The sequence below is a fragment of the Canis aureus genome, chromosome 35 (assembly GCF_053574225.1).
Source record: "Canis aureus isolate CA01 chromosome 35, VMU_Caureus_v.1.0, whole genome shotgun sequence".
In the NCBI taxonomy this organism is placed as follows: Eukaryota; Metazoa; Chordata; class Mammalia; order Carnivora; family Canidae; genus Canis; species Canis aureus.
Genome location: NC_135645.1, coordinates 25,303,332 through 25,317,394, shown reverse-complemented (window position 1 = coordinate 25,317,394; position 14,063 = coordinate 25,303,332). Strand labels below are relative to the sequence as shown.

General features: G+C 34.3%; 1 long non-coding RNA gene and 1 other non-coding gene across 8 annotated transcripts in view; both read right to left on the bottom strand.

Moving 5' to 3' along the window:
* Window positions 1–14,063, bottom strand: part of LOC144305386 (uncharacterized) — a 289,595-nt gene that overhangs the window by 119,114 nt on the left and 156,418 nt on the right. For 5 of the 7 annotated variants that reach the window (XR_013372407.1, XR_013372409.1, XR_013372410.1 and 2 more), the window contains one exon: window positions 13,883–13,962. The exons of 1 other annotated variant lie outside the window; for it this stretch is intronic. This is a non-coding gene — a long non-coding RNA (uncharacterized LOC144305386). Of the gene's footprint in view, window positions 1–5,286; window positions 10,235–13,882; window positions 13,963–14,063 lie in introns of those variants that run through there. One more of the 7 variants, XR_013372408.1, reaches the window with a different exon arrangement.
* LOC144305659 (small nucleolar RNA SNORA20) lies at window positions 8,995–9,124 on the bottom strand. Its single transcript, XR_013372672.1, has one exon. It is a non-coding gene; the product is annotated as a small nucleolar RNA SNORA20 (small nucleolar RNA).

Below are 14,063 nucleotides of genomic sequence, written 5' to 3'. Positions count from 1 at the left end.
ATGTTTCTATGGTAGGTATGAGTTCTGAGACATCCTATTCTTCTGTCTTGCTGATATCCTTCCCAGTCTTAGTTTACTAAGGATTTTATCATGATTTGTTTTCTACATCTTTAAAGTAGTCTTATAGGCTCTCTCTTTTAATCTATTGATATGATGAATGATGTTTAAAGATTTTTTGTGATATTAAATCTTCTTTGCATTTCATAGGTAAAAAACTTCATCATATATATTTTGGGCATACTATTATATATTTAGTTTGCTAATTTTCTGTTTAGAATATTTGCACCTATCTCCCAGGCCAATCAATACCTCTCATTTCTTCTGCCCTTGACTGATTGTAGAGGGAGAAAAGGACTCTCACTGAGCCGGGAGCCAGACATGAAGCTCAATCCCAGGACTCTGGGATCATGGCTTGAACCTAAGGCTGACACTTAATCAACTGAGCTACCCAGGCATCCCTACAAAATTATTTAGAATTGATGTTTTCTCTGTGGGGAAACTGTTACCAATAGTTAACTTTTTATTTCTAGTACAAGAAACTAACTTAGAAAATTAACACCTACAATTTCTTAACTATTTTATCTGACTTTAAAAACTTAGATTAACTTTGTACCTTGACACTCTGATGACAAATATCAAACAATGTCAATTAAAGGATGAAAACTATGTATCTTTCCAAAAAAATTTAATGTTAAAATATTATCTCATCCACAGTATTTTCATTTTTTTCTAAGGACAATGTTAGCAGACCAACATTATTATTTCTCTTTTTGTTTACTACTTCACTTTTCCAAAATTTTCAATATTGTAATTATAATTGTATTATAGTCAAATAATTGCCCCACTTACAAAACACTTGTACTGTTATTTACTTGACTTTTTAATTTTTTTTTTTTTTTACTTTTCATTATGGTAAACATCAGAAAAGGCTTATCTGCATGTATCTGATGTATTTCTCATCCACTTTGAATAACTATCAAATTACAGAAAATAATATATCAAATATACAGTCACTTGCTACTTTCCATCCCTAGATGACGAAGTTAATAATAATTTATTTTTCATTTTTGAATACATCAGAAGGTACCTCTAACACAGTAGTTCTAACAGTATGGTCTGGTTGAGCCCTGGTGGTCGCCACCACCTTTCAAGGAATTTATTTTCAAAATAATTTTAAGATGTTGGTTGACTTTTTCTTTCTCATGAGTGGACAGCGAGGTTTTCCAGAGGTTATTTGACTTGTGATATCATAAAGGAATGACTGCAAAAGCAGATATTAGAATTCATCTGTTTTCTATAAAGAAAGTTATTTTAAAGATTTGCAAAATGTAAAATAATGCCATATTTCTATTTTTCTTGTCTTGAAAAACAGTTATTTTTATGAAAATATGTTAATATGTAACTGTTATTTTAAATGGGTTAATATTTTTGTGTTTTAATTTACAATATATGCATATCAGTAGATACAAACAACTAAAATGAAATAACTTTAGAGTCCTCAATGATTCTTTAAAATGCAAGAGATCCTAAGACCCAAAAGTTTGAGAGCAAGTACTCTCAGGTACAATACCACTCTTAGGTAAAAACTAGTAATAGTCCCACAGGGTCATACAATCATCCAGTCAGATTTCAAATTTCCTCCGTTTGTAATCATCTCTTAAAATTGTTTGTTGAAATCAGAATGTAAATAAAGTCTATATGTCACAATATAAGCCTCTTTAAATCTATAAATTCCTCACTGGTTGTTTTTTGTGGTGGTTGTGGGTTTTTTCCAATTTATTTGTTGAAGAGAGTAGGTTGTTTTTCTATATAGTTTTTACAGTTTTGTTTTTGCTAATCACATCCCCATGCTGTTATTAACATGTTCTTCTGCTCTATATATTTGCCATATAATATTATTTACATGTAGAGGCATGAACAGATTCAAACTTATTCTTGGCAAAACATCTCATAGGTATTATAATGTAAGGTTTTTTTTTTCTCTTTTTATGAAGTTACTAGTTACTAGTCATTGTGGATCATTACCTAGAACTGTTTATTTGCTTGAGGTTATAAAATGATATTAGTAATAAGTCTGTTATTCCTTAAAAAAACATTATTTTTCCATAAAAATAAATTTTTTGCCTTTAACTGTTTCATCAATTTGGGACTATTTTCTTCTGCAATTCAGAATAGCTTCAGGAAACTTGCCAAATCTATTTGGTCTATTTGTAGGCCCTTTCCTCACCATAGCTAAAACAGAACATTTGTGATAATAATCAGAAGATAATCTTCGGTCTGATGACAGCAAAGTTGACTCCTGCCTCTAGGTTGGTAGGTAGGGCAGGCAGGAGACTATAGAAAGAAATATCTTTTCACCAAAAACTATGTGAAGTGTTTTACTTAACACATTCTCAGAAAATCTATAAGCTGAAAATCAGGGTGTATTCCCACTTGTGCTTTCATTTTGTTGAAAGCTACCTTTGTCCCTTAGGAACAGGGCTAAAACCTGAAATAGACTCTACTGGTGTGTGCTATAATGACTTTTAAAAAATTACCTTCCACAGTACCAGCAATTTCACTGCCAGCCCTGAAAAGGGCCATTAACTTTTACGAGATTGTTTAGTCCAACAGCAGCAGATTGAAAGTGAAATGCGCTTGGAGCAGTAGATGTTGTTAGGGCCTCCTGCAGGACACTGGCTCATCTGGCCCACATTGTCAAGTTCTGTCTGGCTGCCCATTGTCTAAGTACTGGTGTACATTCTTCACACAGATGCTGTATATTTTGCTTTCATTGTGCATAAATTGTCAGCATGAATTCAAGGCAGCATGTATGTTATCTAAATTCTTAAATGTTTTATTTCTTGTTGATAAACAACAAAGTATGAAACGTGATTTTTTTTCTTTCTCTGGCTTCTGCTGAAAACTTCAAAGAGGCTGAGAAGACATGTGAATTGCCGTGATTCTAAGGGTACAGACTGTCAGTGTTTTCAATCAGGCTTCTTCAAACGCTGGTTGAGAGTATTTGGTAGATTGATTCAGAAAAAAAGTCTAAGGATGCATACTTCAGAGGAGTATAAATGTGCTCACCATAAATTCACATTTGTATGTCCTTTTTTTCCAATTCAGAAAGGGTGAACAAAATAAATAGATCTTTTAAAAAAAACCCAAAGGGCTAATATAAAACTTTAGTTCAGTAGTGACAAACTTCAGCTCTTTAATTCTAAACATTCTGGTTAGAAATAAAGAATTTCAGAATAGCAGAAAAAGTCTATGAAGCCAGAGACAAAGATATAGTAATAGCCAAGCCATGAAAATTTGCAATGCTGTGTTTCATTTTAATAGTGCTTCATTTTATAAATTTCTGATGTTAAGAATGATTTCAGGTGGTACTTTATAGGGGATAAGGAATTTTTATACATATTCTCTTAGTGAAATATTACAAAGTCCCCAAAAACTGTCTCCATAGTCCATGCTCTTTCTTTCATTCAATCCCCACCTAGGTTTCATTTGTTTTGCTTTAAGCTCTAATGAAGTATTTTAGTATATAATCTCCTTGGTCTTGGACTTTCCAGCCTCCAGAACTATGAGAAATACATTTCTATTGTTTATAAGCTACCCAGTCTACAGCATTTTGTTATAGCAGCCCAAATAGACTAAGGCATTGCATAGTGAGAAAAAAATGGTATCACTGACAGAAATAGAGATGCTAGACTGAAGGATTTTCTTTCTCATTCAAAACCACATATTTTCATTTGAGGCTCTCTTAATTTCAGATTCAGTTAATTAAGAGATGATTCTTTAACTCTAATCTTAACTAAATCCCACATAATCCAACTACATGATGAACATTCTCACTTGGATATCTAAAAGGCATATCAATTATAATTCTGCCTAATAGAGGTCTTAACTTCCACTCCTTGACAATTGTTCTTTCCCAAATCTTCTTTGTCTCAGTAAATGTCTAGCCAATTGCTCAGGTGAAAAATCTAGAGTTACCTTTGATTCTTCTTTGTCCTTCACCTCAACACAATTACTACTACCATACAATCCATCAAGAAACACATTCCACCAAAAAAAACATATTTCACATCTGTTTACTTCTCTTTATTTTCACTATTTTCATCCTGGTCACTATTATCCCCAGCTTTAATTCCTGCAAAAGTCTCTCAGCTGGTTGTTTCCCTTCTACCAATGTTCCTTTACAGTCCACTTAAAAACCAGAATAATGCTTTAAAAATATGAAACAGATTTTTTTTCAAACTCCCACATTAAACTCTTCAGTAGTCTTCTATTGCATTTAGAATGAAATCTAAATCTCATGGCCCATTAGGTCCCACACAATCTGACTCACCCTTATCTGTGATGTCTCCCACCTTTATTCTTCATTCCCTATTGTCTTGTCACATTGCCTTCCTAGAATAGGCCAAAATCTTTCCCTCCCTGGAGCCTCTGCCCCTGTTCCCTCATGCTAGAGTTGTTTGTTTCTAGATCTTTGCATACCTGGTGATTTCTAGTCACTCAGTCTCAGCTCAAACGTCACCTCCTCACTGACATTCAATTGTAAGTAGCCTTTCCCACCCCCTAAACCATTACCTTCTATTACAACATCTTACTTTTATTTACTTCATAGCATGTATCAAAAATCTCATTTATTTGGTTATTTGCTTGTTGCTGCTTCCTTCCCCAGTGCTATCTCATGAAGGGAGCATCTACTCTGTCTGGTTCATCCATTTCTCATGTCTGGCATACATTCAGTACCCACTGAATATTTGTGAAAGGAGCAAATGAACAATGTCTCTCTTGTGTAAATCAATATAATTCTGGTGATATAGAATTCTCATTCTACTAGTCTCAGAGGTGGGAAAATATGAAGGTAAAAACCATACTTCTGTGGAGGGTTGCTACAGATCCAGATCTGCACAGTGGAAAACTTATTTCCATAAAAGAAAACAAAGGTTGAATTGTAAGAAATGTTTGGAGATACTTGTGGAGAGTTGTGCCCCCATTCAATGTGCTATGCAAGTCTATAGACAACATAAGCCCAAGCCACATCTTGGCTGGTATGCTACTGCTTTCTATAGAATGGGGAGAAAACTCAGTTTGTGGTCCAATGGAACAGAACTGGTGGCTTGAGATATAGCAGATTAATGCTTTCCAATGTGACAAGATCTCTTGCCCTAGTCTGCCAGAGGGCAGAGACCAAGGACCACAGAACCACACAGGCCAGTGTTCTGACTTCTGGCAAATATACAGGCCTGACAGTGAGTAATGAGTGAGGCCTGGCAGATTACATGTTGCCCCAAGAAGAGATGAAGAGAAACAGAACAGGGATGGACAAATGCCCATGGGAAAAGAAGAGTATTAGCTCTCACACAAACCACTGTGCCCCGGATGGCTGGCTTAAAAAGAAATCTGGCAGTAAGAAAGGGAACTGAAGAAAGCAAAAAATAGAAGACAATCCGCTCCCCTCTCATTCTTTAAGTTTCTGATGCAGGAATAAAACATTGCTACCAGATGTAGCATGTGATGACATTAATTATCTCATTTTTCCATCATCAGGACAGAATTGATTCATATTATCATTAGCATAAGATTACTCTAGAAAATGTAGTATATTGCAGTTACTAGTAGTTCAAACTCTAATCCCACACAAATCTGGACTCAAATTATGGTTTTATCATTTGGAGCCATGACACCTTTTACAATGGGGATACTTTATTACTAGTACAAAAATGGGTAAGGAAAACAGACTATTCATTTAAAAAGTTTAATTCAGCACATGGAACACATAATTCTCAATAAATAATAAAATATAAACAAGAAATAAAATTACTATTACTACTACCATACAATCCAATCTAATTTTTTTTCTTCCAATGGATAAAGAAGATGTCCTAAACAAATGTAAATTTTCTCCACAAAGAGTCTATTGGATGTCTTGAATTTGAAAGAAATTGAGAGGCTAGAAAAAATAACTTTTCTCTATCTAAAATATGTGTATGTCTAGATATGCCCTCGAAGTCAAACATGAACTGCAGAATTTAATTAAAAGCAATAATCGGTGAATGAATAAATATAATTTTAGAATTAAAGTAGAAACCTTATTCTAATTCAATGTACTATTATTTTCCACTCATCAGTTTAGCAAGGAATAAAAAGCTGAATGATGACTTTTAATAATAATAGTGTGTAAAGAAACAGGTACACTGTTGCTGGAAGCATAAGTAAATGCAAACTTCCTGGGGAACAATTTCTCAATATATGCCAATCACTTTGAAAATGGTTCCTCTGGGCAGCCCAGGTGGCTCAGCGGTTCAGTGCTGCCTTCAGTGCAGGGCGTGATCTTGGAGACCCGGGATCGAGTCCCACGTCAGGCTCCCTGCATGGAGCCTGCTTCTCCCTCTGCCTGTGTCTCTGTCTCTCTCTCTTTACTCTCTGTGTCTCTCATGAATAAATAAAATCTTTAAAAAAATGATTCCTCTTTCATCCAGCCATCTCATTCCCAATAGCTTATCCTAAGGAAATAGTAGAAGAATTACATAAAAGTATATACAAGAGTATTTCATTTTAGGAATTTTTCTAAAAGTCCTTGCCCCTCCCCCCGAAAACATGATAGTCCATTTATTTGAGATTTGCTAAATTATGATAAATATTTTGTAGTCACTAAGAATGACAATGTAAATATACATTGGCATTAAAATAGGCATATGTTATTCATTTAACAATTAGGCTATAGAAAAGAGGCTGAGAAAAAATGAGGAGAGAGAGGGATATGTCCCAAATGAAAGAACAGGACAAAACCTCAGCAAGAAACCAAAATGAAATGCATATAAATAACATGCTAGTAAAGAATTTAAAGTAATAATCATAGAGATACTCACTGGACTTGAGAAAAGAGTGGAGGATATCAGTGAGACTGTTAACAAGAGTTTAAAGAACCAATAAGAGATTAACACAATAAATGAAATTAAAAATACACTAGATAGAATAAACAGAAGGCTAGAGGAAACAGAGGAACAAATTAGTGACCTGGAAGTAAGAATAATGGAAAGTAATCAAGCTGAATAGATAAGAGGAAAAATATGTAAAATGATAATAGACTTAGGGAACTCAGCAACTCCATCAAGATTATAGGAATCCCAGAAGGAGAAGAGGGAGAAGAGGAAGCAGAGAATTTATTTGGAGAAATAAGATATGAAAACTTCTCTAATTTGGGGAAGGAAACAGATATCCAGATTCAGGAAATACAGAGATCTCCCAACAGAATCAATCTGAAAATGTCCACATCAAGATGCATAGTAATTAAAATGGTAAAAAGTAATGATAAAGAGAAAATTTTAAAAGCATCAAGAGAAAAGACAGTTACATTTAAGAGAAACCCCATAAAGCTATCAGCATATTTTTCAGCAGAAACTTTGCAAGCCAGAGAGTGGCATGATATACTCAAAATGCTGAAAGGAAAAAATCCACAGCCAAGAATACTCTACCCAGCAAGGCTATCATTCAAAATAGGAGAGTTAAGGAGTTTTTCATACAAACAAAAGCTAAAGGAATTCATGGCCACTAAACCAGCCCTATAAAAAATTTAAAGAGTACTCTTTGAGTAGAAAGGAAAGATTATGAGAAGCAGAAAACACAAAAAGTCATAAAAATATATGTGTATATATACATACATATATTTTAATAAAATATATCTCCATAAAAATCAGTCAAAGGATTCACAAAATAAAAGGATGTAAAATATGTCACCATATACCTAAAACATGGGGAAAGAGGAATAAAGAATGGGTTCAAATTTAGGCAGCCATCAACTTAATATAGACTTTATATGAAGATGTTATATACAATCTAGTGGCAACCATAAATCACAAACCAGTAAAAGATATGCAAAGAAGATAAAGGAATCCATATCAGCAAAGAAAGCCCAGCAAATCATGAAAGAGAGCAAGAGAAGAAAGGATCAGAGAAAAACTATTAATCACAAAACAAGAAACAAAACGGCAATAAATACATATTAATAATTACTTCCAATGTTAATGGACTAACCTCACCAATCAAATGACATGGGTGATGGAATGGACAGAAAAACAAGACCCATCTATATGCTGCCTACAAGAGACTCATTTTAGACCTCAAGACACATGTAGATTGAAAGTAAAGGAATGGAGATTTACATTTATCATGCAGATGTATGTCAAAAGAAAGCTGGGGTACCAATACTAATAACGGACAAACTAGACTTTTTTGACAGCTCATTATTTTTAATATGTGATACTCAAGGTACAAGATAATTGCATCTAATATTATTACAAATAAAAGAGAAATCAGATCAGTCATCAAGGACTCCTGAGTGAACAGCATTTTCATAACCTCCATGCTTATCATCTTTGCTTTCTGGGTGTAATTTGGTAAGATCATCAATTTGAAGAATAGAAATTGAAGCTTCTGTCACAAATTTTAAACTCTTAACTTTCACCGTGGTTGGTTCAAATACCCCTGCTTGTTTGTTGTCTTGAGGTTTACCATTGATGAAATCAAGACCAATTCATTTACGAAATTTGTGTTCTGGGTTACCTTGTCCCTCATTATGGAAAGCTCTTAACTTTGCAACTAGGTCTGTGGAATTTTGGGCAGCATTAACTGCCAGTGTGTTAGAAAAAAATAAGAAGAGATCCTGCAAACTCTGATATAGCAAGCTGTTTCTGAGGCCTCATCTGGTTTTGTAGTTCTAAAGGTATATGGAAGGGGCTGCTTCTATAGTATCCCACCTGGAACCACGGATTTTGACCCCAAAACTCTCTTCAAAACACAAAGAGCATCATGTAAAGAGCACTCCATCTTATGACACATGAAATCATTTGCCTCAGATAAGATAATTGATGCAGATGTATGAGATTTAGTGCTATTTTAAAAAGTAAAGTAAAATTCTTAAATCAATGTTTTTATAAAGTAAGTCTATATTCACCATAAGCACCTTGGTTGAATCCTGCTTGCATGATTCAGACATTAAAGCAATGTCTGGACTTCACAGAAGAGATGAAATGGTTACTCCCATCTCCTTTTGCAACACCCTAATACTGTTCTCTCTCATGTATATAACTGCTTATATCACTAAAAGACTAGAGCAGCAATCAATGGGAAGGGACAAAATAGACTCTAACAAGAAACAAAAAAGGACACTATATAATAATAAGGGGACAATCTAGTAAGATATAACAATTGTAAATATATGCACTCAAAATGTGAACACCCAAATACATAAAACAGTTAATGGCTAACACAAAGGAACTAATTGATAATAAAACAATAATAATAGTAGAGGACTTTAACAACTCACATCAATGGACAGATCATCCAAACCAAAAATCAACAAGGAAACAGTAGCTTTGAATGACACACTGGATTAGATGGATCCAGCAAATATAGTCAGAAAATTCCACCCTAAAATAGCAGAATACACATTCTTTTCAAGTGCGGATGGTACATTCTCCATAATAGATCACATATTAGACAATGAAATAAATTTCAACAAATTAAAAAATATGGAAGTTAAATCGTACATCTTTTCTGACTACAACTTTATGCAACTAGAAACTAGAAATAAACTGCAAGAAAAGTCTGAAAAATAGCATAAATACAGTAAGGTTACATATGTTTGTAAATAAGGAATGGAACAACAAAGAAATTAAAGAAGAAATCAAAAAGTACATGGAGAAAAACAGCAGATGTTGGTTGGCCTTTCCTTGCATCCTTGCCAATATTTGTTCTTTCCTATCTTGTTAATTTTAGTCATCCTGACTGGTATAAAGTGGTATCTCATTGTGCTTTTGATTTGTATTTCCCTGATGCCAAGTGATGTTGAGCATTTTTTCATGTATCTGTTGGTCATGTGTAACTCTTCTTTGGAGAAGTGTCAGCTCATGTCTTCTCCCATTTCTTGACTGGATTATTTGTTTCTTGAGTGTTGAGTTTGATAAGTTCTTTATAGATCTTGGATTCTAGCCCTTTAGGTGATAAGATAATTTGCAAATACCTTCTATCATTCTGTAGGTTGTCTTTTAGTTTTGTTGACTGTTTCCTTTGCTGTGCAGAAGCTATTCTATCCTGATGAAGTCCCAATAGTCCGTTTTTGCTTTTGTTTCACTTGCTTTTGGAGATGTGTCTAGTAAGAAGTTGCTGTGACCAAAGCCAAAGAGGTTTCTGCCAGTGTTCTCTTACACTGTTGGTGGGAGTACAAGTTGGTAGAGCGACTCTGGAAAACAGTATGGAAGTTCCTCAAGAAGTCAAAAATAGAGCTACCCTACAACACAGCAATTGCACTACTGAGTGTTCGCCCCAAAGATACAGATGTAGTGAAATGAAGGGGCACTTGCACCCTAGTGTTCATAGGAGCAATGTCCACAACAGTAAAAATGTGGAAAGAGTCAAGATGTCCTTCCATTTATATGTGGAATATAAGAAACAGGGCAGAGGATCATAGGGGAAGGGAGGGAAAACTGAATGGAAAATCATGAGAGGCTGAACTGAAGGAGAAAAATCATGAGAGGCTCTTAACTATAGGAAAAAAACTGAGGGTTGCTGTAGAGGAGGTGGGTGGAGTGATGGGGTAATTAGGTGATGGGCATTAAGGAGGGCACATGATGTGATGAGCACTGGGTGTTATACACAACTGACAAACTACTGAACAATACATCTGAAACTAATGATGTACTATATGTTGGCTAGTTGAATTTAAATAATAAAAAAAGAAGCAATAGATGTTGGTAAAGATGTGGAGAAAAAGGAACCCTCTTGCATTGTTGGTAGGAATGCAAACAGGTTTAGCCACTGTGGAAAACAGTACAGAGGTTTCTCAAAAAGTTAAAAATAGGGGGCACCTGAGTGGCTTAATTGGTTAAATCCAATTCCTGATCTCAGCTCAGGTCTTGATCTCAGGGTTGTGAGTTCGAGCCCTGTATTGGGCTCCACGCTGAATGTGGAGCCTACTTAAAAAAAAAAGTTAAAAATAGAACTACCCTATGATCCAGGAATCATACTATTGGGTGAAAAATCCAAAAACACTAATTAAGAGGAATACATGCAATCCTATGTATATTGCAGCATTATTTATAATAGCCAACTATGGAAGAAGCCCAAGTGTCCATCCATCCATAGATGAATGGATAAAAATGTGGTATATATACAATGGAATATTATCCAGCCATAAAAAGAAAGAAATCTTGCCATTTGTAACAATATGGATAGATCTAGAGAATATAATGCTAAGTGAAATCAGTCAGAGAAAGACAAATACCATATGATTCCCCTTATATGTAGAATTTAAGAGATAAAATAAAGAAGGAAAGGATAAAATAGAGAAAAAAAAAAAAAAACAAAGAAACCCACTCTAAATTATAGAAAACAAATGGTTACCAGAGGGGAGGTGGATGGGGGAATGGATGAAATAGAGGAAGGGAAGCTCCACATTGGGCTCATTGTTGGGCATGGAGCCTGCTTCAGATTCTCTCTCTCTCTCTCTCCCTCTACCCCTTTCCCCTTAAAAGAAATATTTATATATATATGACCAGAAAAATGCTTGGAAGGATATACTACAAAACACTATCTTTGGTTATCATTTGGTGACAGGATTATAGTTTAACTTTATTCATACATTTATATTTTTAAAACATTTTTATAATGTCCAATTTCACTTTTACATATATTAATATGGGCTACATGTAATTATTGGTTCTACATTCCTTATTGTCTGCTTTCTCTTTTTATTTAATAGATCAAAAACTTTCTATAAAGAAGTAGTACCTAGACCTTAATATTTATAACACAAAGGCCCTTCAAATTATATTGAGGTCCTTAGGCAGGAATAATAAAAAGTATCAGTTAATATTTTCCTGTGCTTACAAACATGATATTAGATATTTGAGATATAGATAGATAGATAGATCAAATAATTTTTAAAAGGAATAAAAAGAAAACATTACAAATTAATGTTCTAAAAAACATCAATGATTTTTGGTTATTTATTTAGAGTATTATCAGCATGTGTTTGCTGAACCTAGTCCACAGTCACTTTTTGCTTTGCCTTATCAGGACAATTTATAGTATGTTATTAATTTTTTTTCTTGTCTCTTTTTACTTGACCAAAATATTGGTTTGACCAAATAGCAAGGTAGAGAATACAGTGGTGCAGCACTGATTGGGAGTCTTCTTGTCTATTTTCAATGTGTTTGTCAAGAAAAGTCACCTAGTGTTCTGGAAACTTATAAAGGATAAAATATGACACCAATGTATTGGAAGCATGTAAATAGAAAGCATAATGGTAGTGAGAGTATTCTGAAAATCTGCCATTTCAACAAAAAAGATTTAATTCAAAACCAAAGAAGAAAAAATAGAAAGACTTGCAAATGAATAATTTTTAAATTCAATATTGAAAATTCATTAATTTTTCAAACCAGCCAGAACCTTAAAAAATACTGTATTTTTTTCCCACTATAATTCATGTCATCACTAACACCTAGAACATAAAAGATGACTGCCTCTTGCCTGTCTTGGGTGTTAGTCAGGTTGTAGCAGCCTGAGAACTCAGCTTTTGGCAATAAAAATAATTTTTCATTTGAGTTCTTTTTCTTCTTCCTTCCAAGTCACTGTGTATTTAGTTAATGATTTTAATGCCATTTGGACCAAACAGAATAAACTTTCAGCCAAATGTACAGCTTATTGCATGGTATGTTTAGAATCAGGTCTATACTGCCAAAGTGAGAGAGAAAGTTGGATAAATCCGAGTAATACAAACAGCTCCTCTGGAAAATCCTAAGCATAAAAACTTGCCTCGTCTGTCTGGAATTACCTGAATTATCAGAAATTGTTCATTTGTACATAAAAATAGTTTCCTCTCTGACAAAGTCTTTGTATTTTAGGAAACCAACTGGATTTGTTTTCCCTATCCACCATCCAGCTGGAATGGGTTGGCCAAAATAACACGTTAGAATATGGTGACATAGTGCAAGTCTTCAACACCCAAGATTATGTGAGTTCTCTGTTAGAAGAAATACCAAATAAGGCTTAAATACATTATAAGGCAATGCTTAAAACTAAGGCATAATGGAAAAGAGACAAGATCTATTCAACAAGTGTTTATTAATGTTTCTATATTACATATACGTAGCATATTCATATATTAACAACAAGCTATCATTTGCTGCACACTTATGGCATGTCTGGCTTTCTGCTAAGTGCTTTTTAAAATCTCATTTGATCCCATATATATATAATCTGGTGAGAGAAATAATGTTATTATCTCCATTTATAGTAGAGAAAACTTAGAGAAGTTAGGAGACTTACCCAAGTTCATATAATATAGCACATGATTAAACCAGACTTTGAATCCATGCAGTCTGACTTCAGAGCCTTGGTTTTAACCATTACACTACCCTACCTATAGCAGTAGTAGGCAATGAATAAACCAGAAAGAGGCAAAAGCTATATTTCCTCCCCACCCCACCCACCCGCCTACCTCAATCCTCACCATGGAATTTGTTTTTTGTAATAAAGCAACTTCCTAGAAAGAACAGATTGAGAAGAAGATTGGTTCACTTTGAAGAGACCCAAATTTTTTATATTTCTGAGGTCAATTTGCTAACAATAGAGGTGTCACAGGTTTATTACTGTTTCAAGCAACAACTCCCACTGACTGCTACTTCATGCCTCATTTTGACTTGAAAGAGCAGAACTTCCAATTCTAGCAAAATGCAGTAGGTATATTTTTTCCTATTCTTCTCACTAAGTAAAACTAAAATTTGTGGACACCATAGGAAAAACAACATAAGATGACTCTGAAGGGTGGAGGGAAGAAAAAGATGATATAGGACTTCAAGACAGAAGGAACAACACAGAAGTGAATTACCTGGGGTTTCTTTTCATCACATATATCCTAGACTTGGAGTTGAAGAAGCCAAAAACCTAGAAATGCTGATGAACACAAATCTAAAACAAAACAAGATAAAATTGAATTACATTAAATTAAACAAAAAGTAAAATGTTCTGATAAAAGTTCTGTCAGGCCAAAGGACTAGGGAAAGGGCAAA